At 38.1% G+C, this 22,612-nt stretch overlaps 1 protein-coding gene across 4 annotated transcripts in view; it reads left to right on the top strand.

The window, feature by feature from the left end:
* The window catches only part of LOC131688646 (beta-1-syntrophin), an 856,448-nt gene that overhangs the window by 474,648 nt on the left and 359,188 nt on the right, over nucleotides 1–22,612 (top strand). The window lies entirely within an intron of this gene.

Genomic DNA, 22,612 nt, shown 5'->3' with positions numbered 1-22,612 from the left:
CAATGAACTGCAGCGATAGCGTCCAAAATGGCTCTAACTGGCTTATTCGCAGGCAAGTTGAACTACTTGTGAGTTTAATTTACCTGTTGTTTATTTTTTGTTTTGTGCTGTTTTTCCCACCCTTCCAAGTCTACTTCCCCACACCTCCTTGTCCTTTCCTTCCGCTCAGGAAATGATGAAAACACACGGCAAGGCACAAATCCCCGACTATGTACGGGGAACGTGCCATTTGAGCCAATATATTCTGATTCCTGATTCCTGATACCACTCACCACCACCTTATTAATAAAATGCAAATTTTTTCGCAACCAGAAAATTTTCAAAAATTTCTGTTCCGAGTTGGCGCAAATCAGCTGCGATTACAAAAGTTCGCAATGAACTGCAGCGATAGCGTCCAAAATGGCTCTAACGGTAGGCACCTTCGGGGGGCTGGGACGGGCAATGTCTTTGCCGTAGCGTCGCGTCAGCAGCAATTTGCAATGGTGTACTCACCGCACCGATCCTTCCTGGTTGGGGTTTCCTCCGATCCGGTTCGAAGGACCAAATGATGGGGCAACTTACATGGGGTTCCGGGTTCGAAGGATTTTCCTCTGTCTCCCTTCGAGACGGCCCAGGATGGTCGTTTTATTAAATTGCACCTTGCACTACTACGGTCTGTTTTTCACCCTTCTTCGACTGGTTATGCTGCTTTGCAGCGGTTTTCTAACTGCACTTGGGGTTCTCTTCTTTTCTTCGCCTCTACTGGGCCACACCTTGCAGACTTAATACTGCCTTAGATTCACTGGGTACATACGCCTTACAGTTCGCACAAAACTGCACTTGCAGTTTCCCGGGAGTATAATTTACGGTGAAATATTCGCTATTTTGTACACTCGCGACGACTAACCTTACAGGAGTACACACGCACCGTACCGTCTTGATGGAGATATTGTTGTTCACTGCCGTTGTCAGCTACTTTGCCTATTCCGTCTCACACGGGGCAGCGATCATTTTTTCTGTGTACTGGTGTGGTGTCTGATCGATCGGTACGGTCTTGCTATCGCAGTTTATGCTGCATTGCGGGATTTTGTGCACATTAGGAGAATGGCGCACTTTTCTGTTTAGCGGTTGATTATTTTAGGTATTTATTTATTTCTATTAGGCTTAGGTTAGTTTAAATTTAGATTTAGGTTTTTTTTAGTATTTCTCGGTACGTTCAGGCATCAACACATATCAAGACCCTATTCCGACAATTTATCAAAAGTCCTCATGATGTTTACAACAACAGGTTATCAATCTACGGATCAGATAATGTTATTGTAATATTGAATTAAATCAGTTTGCATCAATAAATTTTCAACACCAATCCAATTTTTTTTTTGGTGTGGTGGGGGGGGGGGGCTGTATGGTGTTAAACCCCAAAACCTTCTCTTGGCTACGCCGTTGCTTGGAGTTATTTATTTCGCTTTTCATTTTCCGAAAGGTTTCAGTTCGATCCGATGGTCATAAGTTAGAAAAATTGCAGTCAGAAGGTTCGCACAAATGAACATTTTTGCACTGATAAGTTATCAAGTTCCTTCCAGACAACTTGGAAGTGTTCGGTGATTATTTCTAGCGGTTGTAGATAGAAAAATGAAATACAAAATTCGATTTATCGAAATAATGTTTGGCTTATTTCAATGAATTATATATATAAATAGGCGACAAAGAGTAATCCACAAACAACAAGCCATAACTTTTAAAGTATTCAAAATAGATATTTGAAGTCTTCAGTAAAGTTATTCGCAAAAGTAAGAGCTACAAATTTGCTGAAGGCATCATTTCGATATAATCACTTCCGAGAAAATTTGTGAAAATATCTCACTCATAGGGGGATTAATTAGCAAAAGCACAATACCAAAAGAAAGAGCATATTTCCTCCATTAAATTCTCCGAAGATGTTAATAGTATCTAAAATAAGCCGTTTTGGCGTTAATAATAGATTACATGTTTTTGGTCATATTTCTGGCAATGGGAAATGATAAAAATCTTTCGTCCGCATTTAATGTTAAATATCTCTTTTGATAATGGTCCGATTTCAACAATCTATAGCTTGTTCGAAAGGTAATCGTTAAAGCTGTCTAAAAACATATAAATTGTTAATCTATATTGTCAATTCCGGCAGATAATTGAAAAAAACTGCGAAAAACGCCATTTTTACGCATTCAAACATTCATATCTGAAAAACTAAACATCAGAATCAAAAACAAATTAATAGCGTTCATACTGTTTTTTAGTTCTTTCATTTAAAATTGGTTTGAATAAGATCGGTTCAGCCATTGCTGAGAAACACGAATGAGAATTTGTCCGTTACATACACACACACACACACAGACACACACACACACACAGACATTGTCCCAAATCGTCGAGCTGAGTCGATTGGTATATAAGACTCGGCCCTCAGGGCCTCGGAAAAAATCTTGAAAGTTTGAGCGAATTCTATACATTTCTTTTATAAGAAATGTAAAAAACTAAATGAAATATCGCGCACGGCACCTGGATCGAACGATAAACGCGTGCGAACTTGACGACAACTTGTTGTGTTTGTTTTTATTCACTAAGCGCATGATAATGTGCTCTGAGTCAGAGCCTCTGACACAGCGATTCTCAACCTGGATTCCTTGAACACCTAATGGATCATAAGATCTGTCGGACAGAATATCTTCTTTTAATGGATATCGAAATATATAGTTTTCTCACTGTCAATATAGCAGCATAGTTTGAAACTCTGGTTTTGCGGTTTCTTGCCACTCTTAGTTCAGTATTTAGAATTGTTTTCATGTAGCCGACTATACTCAAATGATCGTCACACCGTACATAGGCCAATAATACAAAAAAAATATTTCGGCGAAGGCGTGTTTTTATCTTGCGATTACATCGTTCTGTATGTATATTTTATAGTTTCATAATTAATTTTGTCAATACTGCACTGGTTTCCTTAGTATATAGAAGAATGCATAGGGTGGCTCGGTTATTTACCGATAATGTAAATAATATCGATAATCGATAGCTCGCCAGAAAAATGTTTTTGTCGATCTGTAATTTTTAATATTAAATTTTTTGCAGATAACACTACTATTAGCTTTGTCTTAAATGATAATTTTCAGTTTTTGGAGTGTAAGGAGAGCAGAAATATGAGTTTATTTGTATATGTAATAAAAAAATTAACCTAAAAATTTTCAATATGACTTTAACTAACTTTGTCCCTCGATATCCTTCCCGAACTTCTTTTCAAAATGGTCGTCAGACGTTCCACTTCCACTTAAACTAAGTTTCAGCTGCGCATCTCTGCGCCCAGAATGCCTAGAAAATCTAAGATGTTGTACATGTTTAACGGAATAATGCAAGACGAAAATCTTTATATCAGATGGTCAAATTATATTACGATAATAATTACTACTGATCTCGAAACTATATAGCTTTTTTGTTATTTTCCCAAAATTTCTTATCGATCGAATTATTAGAACTTGAGTTATATCGATTTATTTGACGCTTCTCCTTGAAACACATGTCACTACGGAATATTTGTTGTACGAGGCAAATGTCTCACTCCACTTCGTATTACAACTACGTTCTCAAGTACAAGTAGTATTTCTCCATTTTATATTAGCTGTTACTCGGAGTTTTTTTTTATTATGGGATAATTTTTATTGTAGGAAAACACATTGATTGTTCACGAAAACCATCATTTTAAAGGAAAAAAATACACGATTTATTTAAAATTCCTGATATTATACTCACCGAAGACGATATCATAATATTTGCGTTCAGGTGCAGAAGCTACAATTTAGAGAACTTTCAATGAATAACTATTCCTTTTTTTACCAGCGCAGCACAACTTGTACTATTCGATACCAAAAAAAATAATTCTGGAACAAAAAAAAGTAAATGTGAATCTTAATGTAATAAGAAAAGCCGTATTACACTGTTAGGTGGATATAACCGATATTTTATTGCGAAATTTGAAATCTGCTACCCAAATTTATTATAGAAATGCAGTTTTGTATCAAAATTTGCATTAAATATATTTATGACCGCCTCTCTTAAGGAATGGAACCACTGTGCACCGTTGCTTTTAGTTTCGATCATCATTATTAAAGGCCGGGTAAGTTGCGTTAATTTGTCCGTAGTTCCACACTGGAAGCAATCAATTTCGATATGAATTCACATTCTATACGACGCATGATTATTATGAAATGAAATCAATTTATGTTTTGAACAATTCTACACATAAGAATCTACTCACCGACACCTCCAACCGGAAGAGCGGCCTAGAGTGCCCGTAAATGCCAACACTAGCTATTTTCCGACATTCGCCCCTGTTCCAGGTGGTAACGAGCCAGCTGGAAAAGCTGAATTTGTGCACAAACTTTCGCCTTGAGTAACAATTAGAATATAAACAAACCGTTCGATTGCGACCGAAGTCCGGAAATATTCCGCTAAAACCAGACAGGAGATGTAGCAGGCATCCTGAAAGTATTTTAATCGCCTCGAACATCGTTTCACCAACACCAGATTACGAGAATTTAGAATGCTTTCCTACCACTGCGATGTTGTTTTTGTTTTTCAAGTTTTTGTTGTTGACGTGTTGCTTTACGCATCAGGGATGCCAGCTATTTTTTGTGAAATATATGCTGTGAAATTTTGAGAAGTCTGTAAATATTTTCTAGTGCGTACAAAATATATTAATGGAGAAAATCGTGCTACGTGTTATTGTCTTATTCAAGTTGAATATGGAAAATATCCGCTTTTCTGCAACTGATGAGTGTGGGCGAGAAAGCCGCGATAGAACCAACAACTGCAAGTTCGGGAACGTGTAGCTACCATCAAGAGTAGATAGCAACTCACCCCGAAATTGTACTTCGTCTTCGAAATCTGTTGTAGTATCCCAATTGTTACATATTACTTCTTGGAATTCGTTATCTATGAAATCTACAAAATCTGCAGAGAATGCAGCCTAAAAAATGTATGATTGAAAAATTGGCAGATTTTTAGACATATCGGCAGACCTGGTTACACTGCCACGCATCCGTTTGATGTCAGATATATCATAGCATACGGTTGAGTAGATGGCAGTAGTGAGCTACTGATTGCCAACGTATATCAATTTGAAAATTTACACACGATTTTGAGTTTTTTTTTGTTCTAGCCTGAATGTCTGTTATCTGTGGCTTCCTTATAATTCCGATTTATCGAAAAATTGTCAATTTCACAATTCCAATTGGCAATTTGTTACTACTTACTGAAACAAAATCTTTTTCAAATAACCTTTCCGACTTTCATAACAAATCTGCCGCATAGATGTGTAGGATTGCAATCACACAGCAATAGCCAAAATACGACCCGGCATTGAAATTGGCTTTATGATCTGTACGACGCTGCTTGCGGAATTCCTAATGAAGGCCAATTCCAACGATTCAAGGAAGGATTTGTTTCACAATCTACGTTCTGTGTTTTTTATTTCGATCCGCTGCTCCCAAGCGGTTGCTTTCATTCGACCTACTCCTCTCTGTGCCAACTGATGGGGGTTAGCAGGACTAGAGCAGAGCTATAGTCCTGATGGTGAACCTGTTATCCGGAGCCGATTCGATGCGACACGTGACGAATTCGTTGGTTCGAGCGGCCACCGCCGGCCGGTTACGTAATCAAATAATAATAGTTTGAACCCTACCAACGAGAATGTCTTCAAGCCGGAATGCATGGGTGCCTTCAAGGATCAGCTTGCAAGCGGATGGGGGTAACCTTTTGATTTTGACAAGATGTTTCATCGGCATAGCAGACGATTCGGGCAATGAATCGAAACGAGATGGATGCTTTTGATTTGATACTTCGGCAGATTGGAGAAAGTATGAAAGAGGACGATGCTGGAGCTAGATATGGTTGATCTGATCTCTTGACGAAATGGAAGCCGGTTCTACTTGAACAAGTTTTAGGTCAGTCGTTCTGTTTCAATGGTTTTGGGTTTAGAATTACCATCTGCTGGAAAGACGAAAATGAGCATAGTAGTGAGAAGACGAACCATTCCATTGCCTATTTATTATTAATTATGCTTTTAGCTTTTCTAGCTAGCCATCAGAGAGATAGATGAATTACACAGCTAGTTGCAATATTTGAACCGGAACGAGCTTAACAACATTTCAAAACAAAAAAAAAATCATTCAAGATGAGTTGTAACCTCCTGACCCTCGTTGCGAACCATTCCGCTTTATTTTTTTCACCGAACCAAGGCATTGTGAAAACGGGAAACATGTACAGAGTATAAAAACAACCAACCGACTGCTGAAGTCCGCCCACACTGGGACCATCGCATTGTTGCACATGAAAGCAAACACAACAACTTGCAGGGGGTCAGGAAAAATGAACAAAAATGTAGAGCATTTTTCCCGTCGATTCCAGCAACTGCACTATCCATTTCCCCGTACAGGACAGTCAATCTAGAACGAACCACATCAAATGGTTGCTTTCTTTCTGTACCATCCCCTACAGCTATAAAGAAAAAAAAAACCTTCGCCCATTCCTTACATTTATTCGCAATACTCTCCGAGTCAAGTCCCGTGTGGAGGCGGAATCACAAGAAGCAAATACAAGTTGCTATCGGTTGAGAAGATACTTTCAATATCGGAATTGTTTGAATACTATAGCTCTGTTGGTTCGACCTGATCCTACACCCCGGTGAGCATCCCGTCGAGGAGCATCTTTTACATTGCAATGACGAAGCAAGCAAGGAGACTTGAACTCTTCATCGTTATAAAATGAAGGAACACGATGAAATTTGCTGTTTGATGGTTAGGGGGAGAAAAGCCACAATACTTACACTTAACCTCACACCCAATCGAGTGGGTCGTAGACGGGATGTTTTCATCGAGTGAATGCTTTACCTGCCTTATAATTTCAATATGCATTTGTCACTCGTTACCAGTCATCGCAGTACTCCGGGTGTGGACTTGCATTAGCGAAGGTACTTATCGCATTGTCGACTTTTCTCACTCACAGTGATTGATTTCTTTGTGATCGCGTGTCAAGCAATTCGGTTGTTTTCATGCGAGAAGGAAGGTGGGTACAAATTGGATAATGATTGATTCGGGCAGGGGAAAGAACACACATCCAGCATTTTATGCTGGATGAACTGAAATTTTACGGATTTCGGTCGAAAGTTCAGTTTCGGTTTTCAAATATTTTGGGAATCAAATCAAGGCAAGTACAATAAGGGGCAGCCTGTTCTTTCAGAGTCCACGATGATCCGTCCGAAAATCTCTGAAAATCGTGAATCTTAGATTCCGATGAAACTTTACAGATCTCACCGGTATGGAAGACTAAACATTTTCCACAGTCAATAAGATTATTTTGACTCAAGAGCAATTTTTTAAAAGGGCATAGACGTTTTTACGTGCATTAATGTAATTTTTTTGTAGTTCGATTACTCTGTTTTATATTGTATTTTTGATTGCAAATACAGGTCGGGCTCGATTATCCGGGGATTTCAAAAAAATCTCACCCCGGATAATCGAATCAAACTTTTTGACGTAGGACTACGTTGTTTTCGATACGGGGGTGCACTTTGCAAATTCTTCAAAAAATGGTGTGTAACGAAAAGCGGTCCAATTTTAAACGCTTATTATTCAGCCATCTTACGATAAATTTTTAATTTTTTTGCACATATCTCCCCGAAATACTTCTAAGAATCGCTTCCAATAGTTAAACACAAAGATTTTTGATATTATGGCATTAAAAATTTAAATAATGCACATCCTAGTCAAAATATCGCGCATTTATACCCAGAAGATAGAGCTTCCCAAGTCCGGCACGACAGATTTGTGTTCCTAGCGCGCTACGCTTCTATGAATTACGTAATCATCGACTATTTAAAGAACGAATTTGGCCGGACAAGCTCAGTTGCCTGTTGAACGAGAGTGGACCAGTGTCGTCCAACACACGACTAAGATTGTTCGTTCAAACACTATGCTTTCTTTTGTGTTGTGCTCGTTTCCAGCACACTTTTATATACAATCTCGAGCACAATTATTCGTACACAAAATCGCTTGTACATTAGAGCTCCATTTGCAAACACTGCTAACATTGTGTCGTGGTGCTAGTTATCTCTTTCGCTCTCCCCATCATCTTCAGCGTTGACTCATTTTGCTTTGTGCGTTTGGGCGTTTGGGTTCAATGTTTGAGGCGAATATGTTGGTAGGTATATCTAATTTGTTAGCAGTATTCACAGATATTTTTTTTTCACAATTTTTGATTACAGATTCTTTTTCACAGATGGCAGATTTTTGGCATTTTAATGAAAATTTCACAGATTTATGGAAATATTGTGATTTTTCATAGATTTTTCGGAAATTTGTCACAGATTTTTTTCTGTTTCAGTTATCACAGATGGTAAAAAGGTATTTTTGACCAAAACACAGATTTCAATGTGGCATCCCTGTTTGTTAGCGGTTACATGCGTAACCTGCATGATAGCAATGTGTGCTTTCGTTGCGCAAAGACGAAAGCGAAAGTTTATTATTTACAGTCGTTCAATTCATTGATTCAGTTCCACTTCACGTGTTTCATTTCCACTCAGCCTATCCTATTTTGATTCTGCTAGTAAGTACATACTACAAAGCCTATTTATGAATGAATGCACTGACACTCGAAAAAAAACCGTTGCCAAAAAACGCTTTTAAGTCTATATATATAAAATTGTTTTCGATTCTTGTATATTTATAGTTACGATACATGGTTAAGACCATTTGTATGCGTACTTTGGGAAAGTTACAATAACGGCAAAATATAACTGGTCTATTCATGAAATGTGATTATATTGTCTAAAGTTTGATTTTTCTTCACCGGTCCGGGTTTTTACCACACACAATGGATTTTTTTTTACAATTTTTAAAAGTTGATCTTGTGCTATAAAGATTTAGTTCCAGATATTAGTCCGGTCACGATTTTCTGTCTTCTTCCTTCAGATCTTCTCAAATAAGTTTAATCGGATTCGATCACCTTCTACAAATGAAATGATCTGATAACCAAGAAGGTTTGGTTCAATATGTAACATTCGATGTTGATTAGTTGTGCTTAAACTATACGTAACTATATAGGTTAAATTTTCCTATTATGGTAAGTATATCAGTATGTATTAGTTGTTTATAACTATTTGTGCAAGAATTCTAAGACAAACTTTTTAATAAGGTATTTTTTTTTTGTTATACAGGTCGAACTCGATTACCCGGGGCTTTGATTTTCCGAGGTAAATGATTCAATTTTTCGTATACTAGAAAATAACTAAGTAAGAAAACTGGGGGTCGTCTGTTTCTTGCCTCCAGTTTAATTTACGTAGTGGTGTCACATATAACAGCTAACGTTTCTTTAAACTCTCATTCTAATAAGAAAAGAGCACATCATTTAGTTGACCAATGTCGTACCGAATTGTCCGGTGATCACTACGCATGTAGTCTTCGCAAACTCTCCCACTCATGTTTGTCACCAACGAAGGAGAAGTACTGCTGGCGCTCTCTTTACATAGCCTAACATCCATTTTTGATTGAGCTACCCAAGAATTGAGGATCTTGTTAACCATTTCTCGACCAACTGCTTTCTACCCTATATAGGGTTTTCTTAGAACTGTTGGCATCATGAAACGCGAAAAACGTGGTTTAATAAACATAGCTGCTTCTGTCACAGTGCTAAAAGCTGCTAACCTTCCGATCAAGTCCAATTTCATGAAAAAGGTAATTGAAGGCAGTCTAAATTAGAAAGTTCTTTCAGTTTTCAATAATATTTACATATATTAGGCTACGAATATTTCATTTTCATCATTAATAGAAACTCTCCCTGGCAGCACTGTTTCAGCGGAACCCAATCAGATTAATATTAATTGTAATTACTTCTGTTCTACTGATAATTTTTATAACTGTTAGTGCTCGAATGAAAGATATTAGTTTCAGTTACTTCAGTTACATATACGTCAGCCTTACTTGTCGTTGTAAATATACGTTGTGTAAACCAAAAGTCCTTCACTGTCAGCATCCTTCTCGGAACAGCCTGCACACCACCGAAAAACTACCTAAAATTCAGTACTTTTGACTCAATCTCGTGTTATCGTGCAGGAAGGTAAAATTAGGTAAACCGTGTTGAAGGTACTTTCCATTTAACTACGGCAAAAATAATAACTAAACCACAGATAACAGACGTTTAGGCTAGAACAAAATTTCTTCAAAAACCTGTGTAAACTTTCAAATTGATAAACGTTGAAAATCCGTGTTTCACTATTGCCATCTGCGCAACTGTTTGCTACACGTGTTTGACAGCTGCACTCTAACTGCATTGTATTGATCACTGCGCCATCTACAATCGTTTGCCAAACGTGTTTCAGACATCTGATTTATTCGGAATTTCAGTAGCGGGTATTTACACACGATTCAAATCGAGCCTAAACGTCTGTTATCTGTGAGTAAACCTTGAGTTTAATTTACTTAAGTTTAAGTTGAATTTACCTAATTTTGAGTATACCCCAAACAACTTAAAAGTACCTTACTGCACGGAAGACCTGGACTGAGTCGAATCTCTCGTTTTGTTTTTGACAACACTAATAAGTACGAAAGCGACGCACAGCAAAAAAGTACCTAAATTTAAGTTAAAAGAACTTAAGCCGTGTAGTAGATATGGTCGGGTTTCAATTTTTTCGAACCCGAACCCGACCCGAAACCGAAAGCTTCAAAATTGAAAAACTCGAACCTGAACCGGGCCCAAAATATTGAAATTTTGAAAAACCCGAACCCGACCCGGGTCCGAACATTTTAAAATTGCAAAACCCGAACTCGACGCGAACCCAAAAATAATTTTTTTGTAAACCTCGAGCCCGACCCGAACCCGATATTTTCGAAACTTAAAAACCCGAACCGGACCCGAACTAGAAAATTTATAATTCGAGAAACCCGATCTGAACCCAGATCCCGCAGATTTTTAAATTAAGGCACCCGGGCTGGATCCAAGGCTCATCGGAAATGATTATAGAATCACTCGAACCTGAAGTAGCACCATGCGCGTATAGTTATATCTGCCTATGGCAAAACGAATTACTGGCGAGAGGAATTGGCATTTATATTCACTATTAATAAACGTCGCCTTTGTAATGTTCTGAGAAACTTATAAATCGTCCATAGCGGAAAGTAGGATAAATCGGCGGCTAACGCATGGAGAAACAAGAGGCATAATGATGACAAATTCAAACAACATTGCCCGTCGTACTTAACCAAAATTTCTAATTTTTTTATATCGAAAACCATTCCTGCAAGAGTAGTTTTGTATAATGTATTACGTGTATTAAATTAAGCACTGTCAGTTGGCAATATGTATTCGACAGTTTACACGACGTCACCCGCGTTACTTGTTGATACGGTCAAACTTAAACTTGTGTCGAAGGGTGTCAATCAAGATTTTTTGTCGCGTTCTTGATGTCACATCATTAGCTAGTACGGCATGCGCGCCAGTAAAGATACTTCGACATCTCCAATGGAGCTCTTGGAACGATTCCAAATTTCTACAAATCCACTCAAAGCTTGAACAGAACACAATATTTTTACGATTAATTCCCTAAAATAGTGAAAATTCAAGTATTTTCATGAAGAAATCCGAATCATGCAACGGCATAGCCCAGGGACGATCTGACAGAAAGTGTTTGTTTCATATATGTACCACTGATTTGATAGTGGCGCTAGTATACAATTACCATATGAGTGCCATCGTTGATAGTTTGTCTCTACTTCTCGTAGATTTCTTCTTGCTTGAACCATATTTTTCGAAAAAATTACTTTGACTTGGTTTATTTATGATTATCATGAAAAATAAATCGCATAGATTTTAGACGCGAAACACTTATTGTCAAATGCTCTCTCATGAGTACTCGTTTAAAAAAAAATAATTCGAGCAGTTTGCGAATCTGAAGAGAAGAAATTTTATACATTATTAAAAATACAGTAGTTGAGCATTAGAAAATACAACGAATTTTGTTGGTCAACTTTGGTTTGGAATGACTTTTAGTTTGAAACCAATATAAAATTGAAACTCATTTAAAGTTTCTCAAGAAGTAAAATAATTTCGGGGGGGGGGGGGGTCCCCTGGATCCGCCACTGATGAAACCCTTCCTGCATTCCTATGTCAATAATGCAGTGATTTTTTTTCGCAGTGGTTTGGCAGAATTTTGCTGGGTTTTCAATAGTTTGGGGGTTTGCTAAGGTTTTCAGCTAATGGAAGTTCGCTGAAGTTTTGCTGGGTTTCTGTCTTCAACTTTCGGTGTGTACGGACGAACCTGTCGCGTTGGCTGTGATCCACCAGGAGGCTGATAAGTCCATTATCTTTCTCTGAAAAAAACAGCCTACAGGCCGTGTGGCATCCGGCGGGTTGAAGTATCTCAGCCAAGAATGGATTCACTGGGTTTCTGCTCCCAGGTCGTAAGAGGCGACTGAAAGCAGAAATCCCTAAGTCAAGATGTATCTCAATGTCGAGCACTGATGGGGAAAATATGCCAGTCGCGAACGGAGTCTCATATGCCTTACCCTTACTGTGTTAAGCGAATCTCTGACAAATTGGACGTTTTGTTTCTTCGCAAATGGTGGGACTCAAATGATGAGTGACAAAACTAAAAAAAATTATCCAGGCATCTACACCACGCGAAAGGAGCAACTGGAATCATTTGTCGCAGATTCACAAAAGAAGATATAGACGTGGCTTTAATCTATGAACCATGGGCTTTGAAAAACAATATTCTAGGAATATCTACACAAACGGGTAGGATAATATTTGACAACTCGGTGAATATGCCACGTGCGGCTATTCTGGTAAGTACAAATGTTAACTTTACACCAATAACCGAATTTATAAAAAGAGACATAGTAGCAACACAGTTAAATATACAACAACGAGAGGGAGAACTCAGTCTACTTTCTGCCCAAGTCAGACGTACAATCGAACCAAGTGAACAACAACTAGCAACCTCTCGATCTAGTGTGCATTGTCTCGAGAACAAAGGAAACTTTTGAATTTATTCTTGCCATAATGAGTAAAGTTCACGAAAAATCTTTCCTCCGACCCAACACAGCGGTCGTTGACTTTAACTTCTGTTCAATAAGATTGAGTTTTCGTGAAGTGGAATACCTGCTGAAGGTGAAGATGCAGTACTCATATCATTCACCACGTTAGCCCAAGCCGAACGTTTCGTTTTGCACAACAGCTTGAAGCACGTGGCTGAAAGTGATAAAGTTGGCATTAAGATTCCCGTGTTTATAGAAAAAGATTATGTAGATGTAAAGCTACATGACCTATCACCACGTACCCCTCCTGATCTAATTGAAAAATACATGTCGCAATACGGAGAAGTTGAATCCGTTACACGCGATACGTGGAGAAATTTCTTCCCTGGTACACCTAACGGGGTTCTTGTGGTGAGAATGCTGATCGAAAGACCTATCCCCTCCCACTTGACTATAAAACTAAAAACCCACGAAGCTACTATTAACCAAACTACGTTATGCACCCATGAGGGGCAAACTCCTACGTGCAAGCATTGTGACCAGACAGCGCACCACGGACAACCTTGCGCGGAAGATACAGAGGAAAATGCATCTCTACCGATTGCCAACGCATCGACAGCAAACCAATCCAAAAAAGAGTTTTCAATACCAATACCTGAACCACACACGGTTGCTAAATTTGTGGCAGCTGTTCAGTCTATATTGACAACTGCCAAAGCAGCATCCAGCACCCCACACACCACTGTAAGCAACATCGGTGAAGAAGATAGTAACAATGACGACGGATTTAAATTGGTCACCCGTAAGTGCAAGAAGCAGGAAAGAACATCTGGTCGCGAGCACCAAGGCACTTTTAACGATGATTTACATGTGTTGGTTGGAAAACTAGAGAATTCTATTTAAACAAAAGAAATCTCACTTGCGAGGACCGGTGTGCACTTGGCAGGCAGTTGCCACTTCGTCCGATTTTACAAATTTTGTCTCGCGGGACGGACCGAGCTCCCCTAAGCACTAAGCTGCAGTCCTATCAGCCCGCTAAAAAACGAATTATTTTAAATCAAAATGCAATTAATTTTTTTTCCAAAATGCGAGAGTTTTCAAGATATTTGAAAAATTGCTCCGACGAAAACAATTAATTCGTGTAATTGTGCCCGTTTTAAAAGTTATTCGCGTTACCCCATCATAAAATGACAGCAATGTAATGTTTATCGTTTTAAAGACGCAAAGGAACCTTTTTCAGTGTATTTAGATCATGGAGAAGCTTTCAATACAAAAGTTTTCCTAACAACTTTTGACATATTTTTATAATTCATACTATTTGCAGTCAAAAATACAATTTTAATCAAAATGCTTATAACAAAAAAATTCTGAAATGTTTGTTTAAACAACACAATTATTTTGTTTTATTGCGACATTGCCACAAGTTATTCGCTTTTCCCCATGACAACAATAGGGTTTTCAAAACACCCATAACATTTCCTGTAACTTTCCCATTGACATCAAGGCGATATTGTAAACCATTTGAAAGCTACACGAAAACAACCAAAATATGTTTCAACTATATAGTTTAATCTTTAGACGCTATGGTTGTATAGTATTTTGATTGTTTTCGTATAGCTCTCAAATAGTTTACAAAGTATGCTTTGCAAGAATAGGATAATTGGAATTTTGCTCCAACTTTCTTCTAGTCACTAAGTGACGAGACAGTGAGTATAGTGTTCAATATATTAGTATATGGTAGTACTAACCCTCTTTTATAGGGGAATATGGGGAAACTTGACCAAGCACAAAATTCTGTTTTTGGCTATGGTGTCTTCTATTCGATTCTTAAATTTTTTTCAAAAATATTTTTATACTTGTTTCGATCCCTTAAGATAATTTTAAAAGTTTGGAATGAAAAATCCTATCCTCACAGAAAATATTGCGTGATTAATAAATTTGCATTAAATGATGTAATTTTTTATCAAACTTTGTATGGACATATCTACTCGACTACTAATTACTTTTAGTGTACTAATATACCATCATAATCTTTGTGAAGCAGTGAAATGATTTTACATAAATTGGAACATTGGAATAGTTATTACCATAATTTGCATGACATTGAACGCAATAATTAATGTTGGGGAGACTTGACCAAGTGGCAATTAGCTTAAGAGAGATACAAAATTACTGATATTTATTATTCTTTGGTAACTACTGTAAATGTTAATCACGCCATAAAAAAATCCCACCTCAAACATAAGTCTTTATATTTTAGTATTAGTAAACAAAGTTAGCAATAGTAGGACTGATTTCGTGATGTGTGAGCATGCAATGCAAGCAGTACAGTTAATCCTTAAAAAGAAATGCATTAAAAAATCGAAATTTATCCAATGCAACTCTTTTATATTTTTTACTGCTACCTAAAGATCTCGATAATATGGAAAAAAAAATTACAGTATGTTTTATGTCATTATTTTTTCATTATTGTCATTATTTGTTGTTCTTCAAAGTTCTCTTGGTCAAGTCTCCCCACGTCTTGGTCATGTCTCCCCGCAGTGGGGAGACTTGACCAAAAAAAAAACGATCTCAGAAAAACTTTTGTAACTTTTCAAAAATTAATTTAAAAATTCTGCAAAAAATCATGAACACGCACAATATTTTTGTACATTATATCTCAATCACTTTTGAGGGATCGAAGGCCTTTTTAGAGATTTATGCAGTTTTAGCTGAAAACCTGGTCAAGTCTCCCCATGTTCCCCTATGTTATGTGACAATCAGAACAAACTTGCACCTAACCGCTTTTGAAAATGTTTATTCCACAAATTTATCCAACTGAACGATTTTATGGGAGGCAGTAAACATTTTCGGCGTTCTTCGGGACTATCTAAATCCCACACTTCAGTGTGAAGCATTCCTAGAAGCTGAAACGATACAGCCAAAGGCAACCCCCAATTGCTTCAATATAGCTCCGAAACGTCCAAATTCCTTTGCCTCTTTTTCTCGTAATAAACTGCACTATTTTATCGTAATGTGATGAAATCCTAGCCCTCAACTGACAGCACCTTCGGGGCTCTACTTTTCCAGGACCGGACCGTTTAGATGCACGTCGACCAACTTCGATCCTAGAACCTTGCGCCTTGTCTGCTAGCCACGTGTGACAGCAATTCCTTCGGGGTCCACTATCTTCCTTTGAGTGTATGTAAGGTAACACCGTCAGTTGAAATTTGTTACCTTTTGCCTGGTGCCTTTACGGTTCCACTTTCCAGTTCCAGGATGCCATAACTTACCGAGCGTCTCCACATACATAATATATCGCATTCGCTCGGGTTGATCCAATTTTCCACACGCCTGAAAGTGTCACGTTAAAATTGAATCGGTTCCCTCCTGGCTGCCGGCTGCTTTTTTTCTCTTTACCGCATGAATCACTACAGCAGGGGCAGAAATAACATCGTGATCAGCGCTGGATTCAATGTCCTCCCCCGGAGAACTACTACATATAGGCAGAGTTGGGGCCGGATCAGCTTTTCGCCACCAGAGGATGTTGTTCCAGTTTTACTCGCCCGAATCTCTCTCTCACACTTGCTATGTACATATATCTATCTATCTCTTTTGAAGCACAGTTTTATCACCGTCATCAGCATCGCGTCGGAAAATCGTTGAAGAGTGACTTGTTTACTTGGTCCGTCGCTGAATCCATCATGCTATGCTGGGATCGTGCGCGGCGCGCGGTGTGCAGTGAAACTTCAAACGTCAACAACTTTGGCTAGCGTGAGTTGGGCCAGTAGCTGCTCTGTAGTCGCGCTTTGTAGTTAAAACTTTTGCCGTTTTGAAAACTATTGCTGAACATGAGTTTAATAAAAGTCGAGGAATAGAATTACTTGCACTGCACGAACCCTACTCAGCCTCAGGAGACGGCTTTAGTTAGTGAAGAAGAAGTGTACAGTCATAAACCACAACAGGACTCTCAGAAGCAGCGACTGGCAACACTATTCCTTCATATGCATATATACATACCTCTCAACATCATGACCAACTTTCCGCTTGGACCCTTTCGGAAGTGCACCGTCGTCAATCTGGTAAATCTGGTTGCTTACAGTCGGTGCATACAAACTGAGATTGCTCTTTCTGTAGCCTGCTGAACGAGAAAGAACAACAACAACAACAACCCTAAACACATACATACCTACACGGTACGACAGGAAGTCCGGGATCCTGCTGCTGCATGCAACCATGTTATACCTACATGTCAAAACCCGGCAACTTAGTTTTTATTTTGCCAGGAAGTGAAACAAAACAAAAAGAAGTGATTTTTTTTTATTTTGCTTCTGACTATAGCGGACATGATGTTTCTGCTCCTGCCGGGTGACGCCGGTCGCTGTCAAAGGAGTGCCGCGCAAACGAAGCGTGTTCCGTGGAAAATTGGAATTTGCACGTGGCTGCGGATGCTGCTAAGTGCATTTTCTGGCGCAGTGCTTTGGTACTCGCGTGGAATTTTGTTTCTTTATGGTTGTATTTTTTAACTTTGGTGAAATGCTTTGCCTTATAAATTCCAGAAGCTTTCAGTAATATTGGAAAAATTACAAGGGGCAGCCCTATGGAGTTGAACGAGCTGTAGACGTAGGACTATACAACTTAATGTAAAATATTTATTTTCTTAGTACATTTAGAGTAATAATAAATCAAATATATTTCTTGCGTATAGTTTAAGCACAACCAATCGAATGTTACATATTGAACCAAACCTTCTAGGTTATCAGGTCATTTCATTTGTAGTAGGTGATCGAATCCGATTAAACTTATTTAAGAAAATCTGAAGAAAGAAAACAGAAAACCGTAACCGAACTAATATCTGAAATTAAATCTTTATAGCACAAGATCAGCTTTTAAAAATTGTAGAAACTTTTCGATTGTGTGTGGTAAAAAACCCGGACCAGTGAGTAAAAATCAAATTTTAAACAATATAATCATATTTCATGTATAGACCAAGCATTCTAGTTATATTTTGCCATTATTGTAACTTTTCTAAAGTACGCACACAAATGTAGCGAATGCTGTGGTCTTAATCATATATCGAAACTATAAGTATACAAGAATCGAACACAATTTTATATATGGCCTTAGATGCGTTTTTGCGACGGTTTTTCGAGTGGCAGTGATGGAACGTAAATAATCAACTTTCGTTGTGCTTTCCATCGATCCGAGTAAATTTGTTGCTAAAGAAGTTTTCGTGTTTGTGCAACGAAAGTACAGATTGCTATCATGCAGGTTACTCATACAACCGCTAACAAACAGGGATGGCATATTGAAATCTGTGTTTCGGTCAAAAATATCTTCTTACCATCTGTGAAAACTGAAACAGGAAAAAAAATCTCAATATTTTCAAAAATCTGTGAAATTTTCATCAAAATGCCAAACATTTGCCATCTGTGAAAAAGAATCTGTAATCAAAAATTGTGAAAAAAAAATCTGTGACATTACAGAAAAATCTGTGAATATGGTAACCCTGCTAACAAATTAAATATACCTACATTCGCCTCTAACATTGTACCCTAGCGCACAAAACAAAATGACTCAACACTGATGATGATGGGTAGAGCGAAAGAGACAACTAGTACCACGACGCTATGTTAACCGTGTTTGCAAATGAAGCCCAAATGTACAAGCGATTTTGTGTACGAATAATTATTGTGTTCGAGATTATACATAAAAGTGTGCTGGAAACGAGCATAACACAAAATAAAGCATAGTGTTTGAACGGACAAGCTCAGTCGTATGTTGGACGGTACCGGGTTGCGTACCTCCACAGCCACTGTAACGGAGTTAGAAGTCCGTTACACTGGCAGTGGAGGTACGCTACCCAGTACCGTCCAACACGCGACTGAGCTTGTCCGTTCAAACACTATGCTACACTGGCTGTGGAAACACACAGCGCAGTGATCACAGCTCCGCCTGCCGTTCAACAGGCAACTGAGCTTGTCCGGCCAAATCCGTCCTTTAAATAGTCGATGATGACGTCATTCATAGAAGCCTAGCGCGCTAGGTACACAAATCTGTCGTGCTGGACTTGGGAAACGCTATCTTCTGTGTATAAATGCGCTATATTTTGACTTGGTTGTACATTATTTAAATTTTTAATGCCATGATATTAAAATTCTTTGGGTTTATCTATTGGAATCTATTCTTAGAAGTATTTCGGGGCGATATACGCAAAAAATTTGAAAATTATCGTGAGCTGGGTGAATTATATGTGTTTAAAATTGGACCACTTTTCGTTACATACTATTTTTGTAGAATTTGCAAAGTGCACCCCCATATCGAAAACAAAGACGTAGTCCTACATCAAAAAAAGTTAACTACAAAAAATCTCAGTTGATAATGTGATTGTTCATTGTGTAGACGTCGTTAGCATTAAGCCGCTGAGGATGACTGAACATGTTAGTAGGTCGAAACGTCATGCAGTTTGTTTTAATTTTCACCGAAAAAAAAAATCGATGACCGTCCGTACCAAATTTGCTAGCGGTGATGAAAACAAAGCAACAAAAAATCTCGTCATCCCATACCCACAACTTAGTTCGAGGTAATAGTTCATGTTAGCTCAATCGATTGTTGGTATTTACAGAATGACTGATACACGAAAAAAATGTTCTCAAAAACGTGAATAAAGTGCCATGGACATTATTCATAAAACCAAAGCTTGAATCGTGATTTTATTCAAAAATTTTGGAAAACATATTTACTCGTGCACTATTTCACGAAACTCGGAATATTATTCATGAATCCTTTCAATCATCGTGAATAAGTTCATGATTCCAAACATAATAGACAAGATTCAATATTCGTGCTCGTGAAAGAGTTCACAAAATGGCAATGTTATTCATGTATACGTGAACTGATTTCTGATTTCTAACGAATTAGTAACAACTCACCATTAATGATCATGAATTAGTTCACAAAACCATGAAATAATCGTTACGACTTACCATTCGAGCTCGCGCAATAATTTACAAAATCGAAGAATATTATTCAATGGTACGTGAACTGATTTATGATTCGCAGCGACTGGTCATTCGTGCTCTTGAAATAGCTCACAGAATCATGATCCATAAAAACTAAACAATTATTTGTGAAGCACCATAATGAGATGTAAATCAATTCGTTTCAACATGGAAAATAAATCAGCTTACCATAATTACTTTTGAGCTACCCTAATGAGTAGTAAAGTTCTATTTCTATAACTAAAATAGGAATTCATCGTGCTAAATTTTTTTAAACAAAATGTTTGAACCTCCGCAAAAAAATAATTATTTTGAGCCACCCTAATGTAAGGTATTTTACAAGTGTTAATATGAAAAACGATTTGGCACACGAAAATAGATATACAACAATTTGAAGAACAATTTCGAAAGAAATATATATTTTTTGAGCCACCCTAATGAATAATAAATGTTTATTTTTAATATGTTTTAATATCAAAAACGAATTCAGCGTACCAAAATTGCATAAAACCGTCCTATTTGAACTGATGCGGCTAAGTTTTGACTTTGGACCACCTTTTGTTTGTTTGTAAGTCGTGCCACAGTGATGCGTGCTCGTGAAATACTCCACAAAATCATAATATATTATTCATGGATTTGTGAACCTGTTCATGACTTGTAGTACATGATTCACGATCTATCTTGAATGCTTGTGATATTTAGAAGACACCCGTAATCATTTTCTATTTCATACAACTCTGCACATGGTCTTTGAATTTTCACGTGAACTATTTCACAAACTTTGGGTTTTGTCGCGAAAAGTCACATACAGTGGAGACCCGTTTCTATTAGATCCTTGGTGAATTTTTGGCTGATAAAATGGGAACATTGACAAAATCGGGACGGGGACGGGTATAGCGTAGCTGGTAAATCGATTGCCTTGTACGCAGCTTACCTGGGTTCGAGACCCGACCTCGCACGTCGGGTTAGAGATTTTGTCCAAAAGAGATTTCCATAACCCGAAAAAGAGGCAAATGACCTTAAGGTTAAAACCTCTATAATAAAAAAGGTCAAAATCGGGACATATATTTTTATTTCCCTTTAATAAACAGAAGCTCTTATAATATTCATTCTTGGCCTTATAACTCTTTCTGATTATTTAGTTTAATTTTGTTAAGGGGGTGTGACTGCAAAATTTAAAAAAAAATATAATTTTTATTTTTGCATATTTCGGATCTCTAAGATAAGAAAAATATGCTCAAGAAAGGTTTTACTCGAATTCAACATGGTTTGTCTGTGAGAGCCCATCAAACTACTAACTATCGATTTTTATACGATGCTGACAAAATCGGGGGCTGGTAAAATCGGGTCTTCACTGTATTTCTGTACAGCCTATAGTGACTAGTAATAGGTGCGAGCAGCAGATGTCGACGTCAACATATCATAAGGCATTAAATACAATATGCTCTTTTTTCAAATTTATGCTTAAACTTATATTTTACTTCAGGGAGTGTGGCCGACTTGTCGCTGGAATAGTAGCCGTCATTTCCTGGAATGTGGGTCTTCGAGGGCGGAAAGTAACTTTCCTCGTCCAGCACGAACGACGTACCGCAGTAGTTCGTCATCCACCGGCACTGCGATTTCACGTTCGTGTACTCGGGGGACCGAGTCCTTCTTCTTCTTCGCCCTTATCTTCAGCCGGACGGTCGCTACCGGCCTTCCACTCCACGCTCAGGGATGCCAGGATCCAGTAAACTGTACTCACGGACACGTTTTTGTCTCGGAGCTGGTCTACCGTAAACTTTTTCCACGATAACTATGCGTTTCGTAAAACCGCACAACACGCTCGTGGAGTGCTTGCTGTTTCGACGCAATCTTCGATTGAACTGACAGCTTCCGAGCGAAGAGCAACATGCGACTCATTTCTATGGAGTCCAGAAAGCAATTCTCTTGGAGAGAAAAAAAAATTACGATCTTTACTTTAATTACAGGAAAGTATTCAACTCATTCTGGTTTTTTTTATTGAAGACCCTTTATTAGACCAAGGGAATAAAGAGCGTGGTAATATGCGAGAAAGTTAGTATTGAACAATCTTTGCATGACATAATTTATGAATGGTCCACAATACCACTTTTAAGCTCATTTTTTTTTTTTTTTTTTTTAATTCGTTTATTTGACACGGCTCATAGCGGTAGCTTAACGGAGCCGTGGATCTTTTATACGTTTACAATACATGTAAAAATAAAAAATACGAACAAGAATTAATTAATTGGATCTCGTGCGCGCAACTTTTTATTGCGAGCGGAGACCTTTTTTCGCGAGGTCTGTTGACAAACAGCGTCAGGGGGGTCATTTAATTCTCTCTTGTTTTTCACGTCCCGGTCGAAGCTGGCTTGGTGTCCGGGATCAGATGTTCTCCCTTGCTTCTTGCACTTATTGTTGATCAGTGTAAATCCGTCGTCATTGTTACTGCATTCGTTGCTGATGTTGCTTACAGTTGCTTTTGGGGTGCTGGATGATTCTTTTGCGGTTGTCATTATGCTCTGAACAGCTGCCACAAATTTGGCCACCGTTTGTGGTTCAGGCATTGGTATTGAAAATTCTGTTTTAGGT

Source organism: Topomyia yanbarensis, chromosome 3, assembly GCF_030247195.1.
Source record: "Topomyia yanbarensis strain Yona2022 chromosome 3, ASM3024719v1, whole genome shotgun sequence".
In the NCBI taxonomy this organism is placed as follows: Eukaryota; Metazoa; Arthropoda; class Insecta; order Diptera; family Culicidae; genus Topomyia; species Topomyia yanbarensis.
The sequence above is the reverse complement of the archived record's forward strand: the minus strand, read 5'-3'. Positions and strand labels throughout refer to the sequence as shown.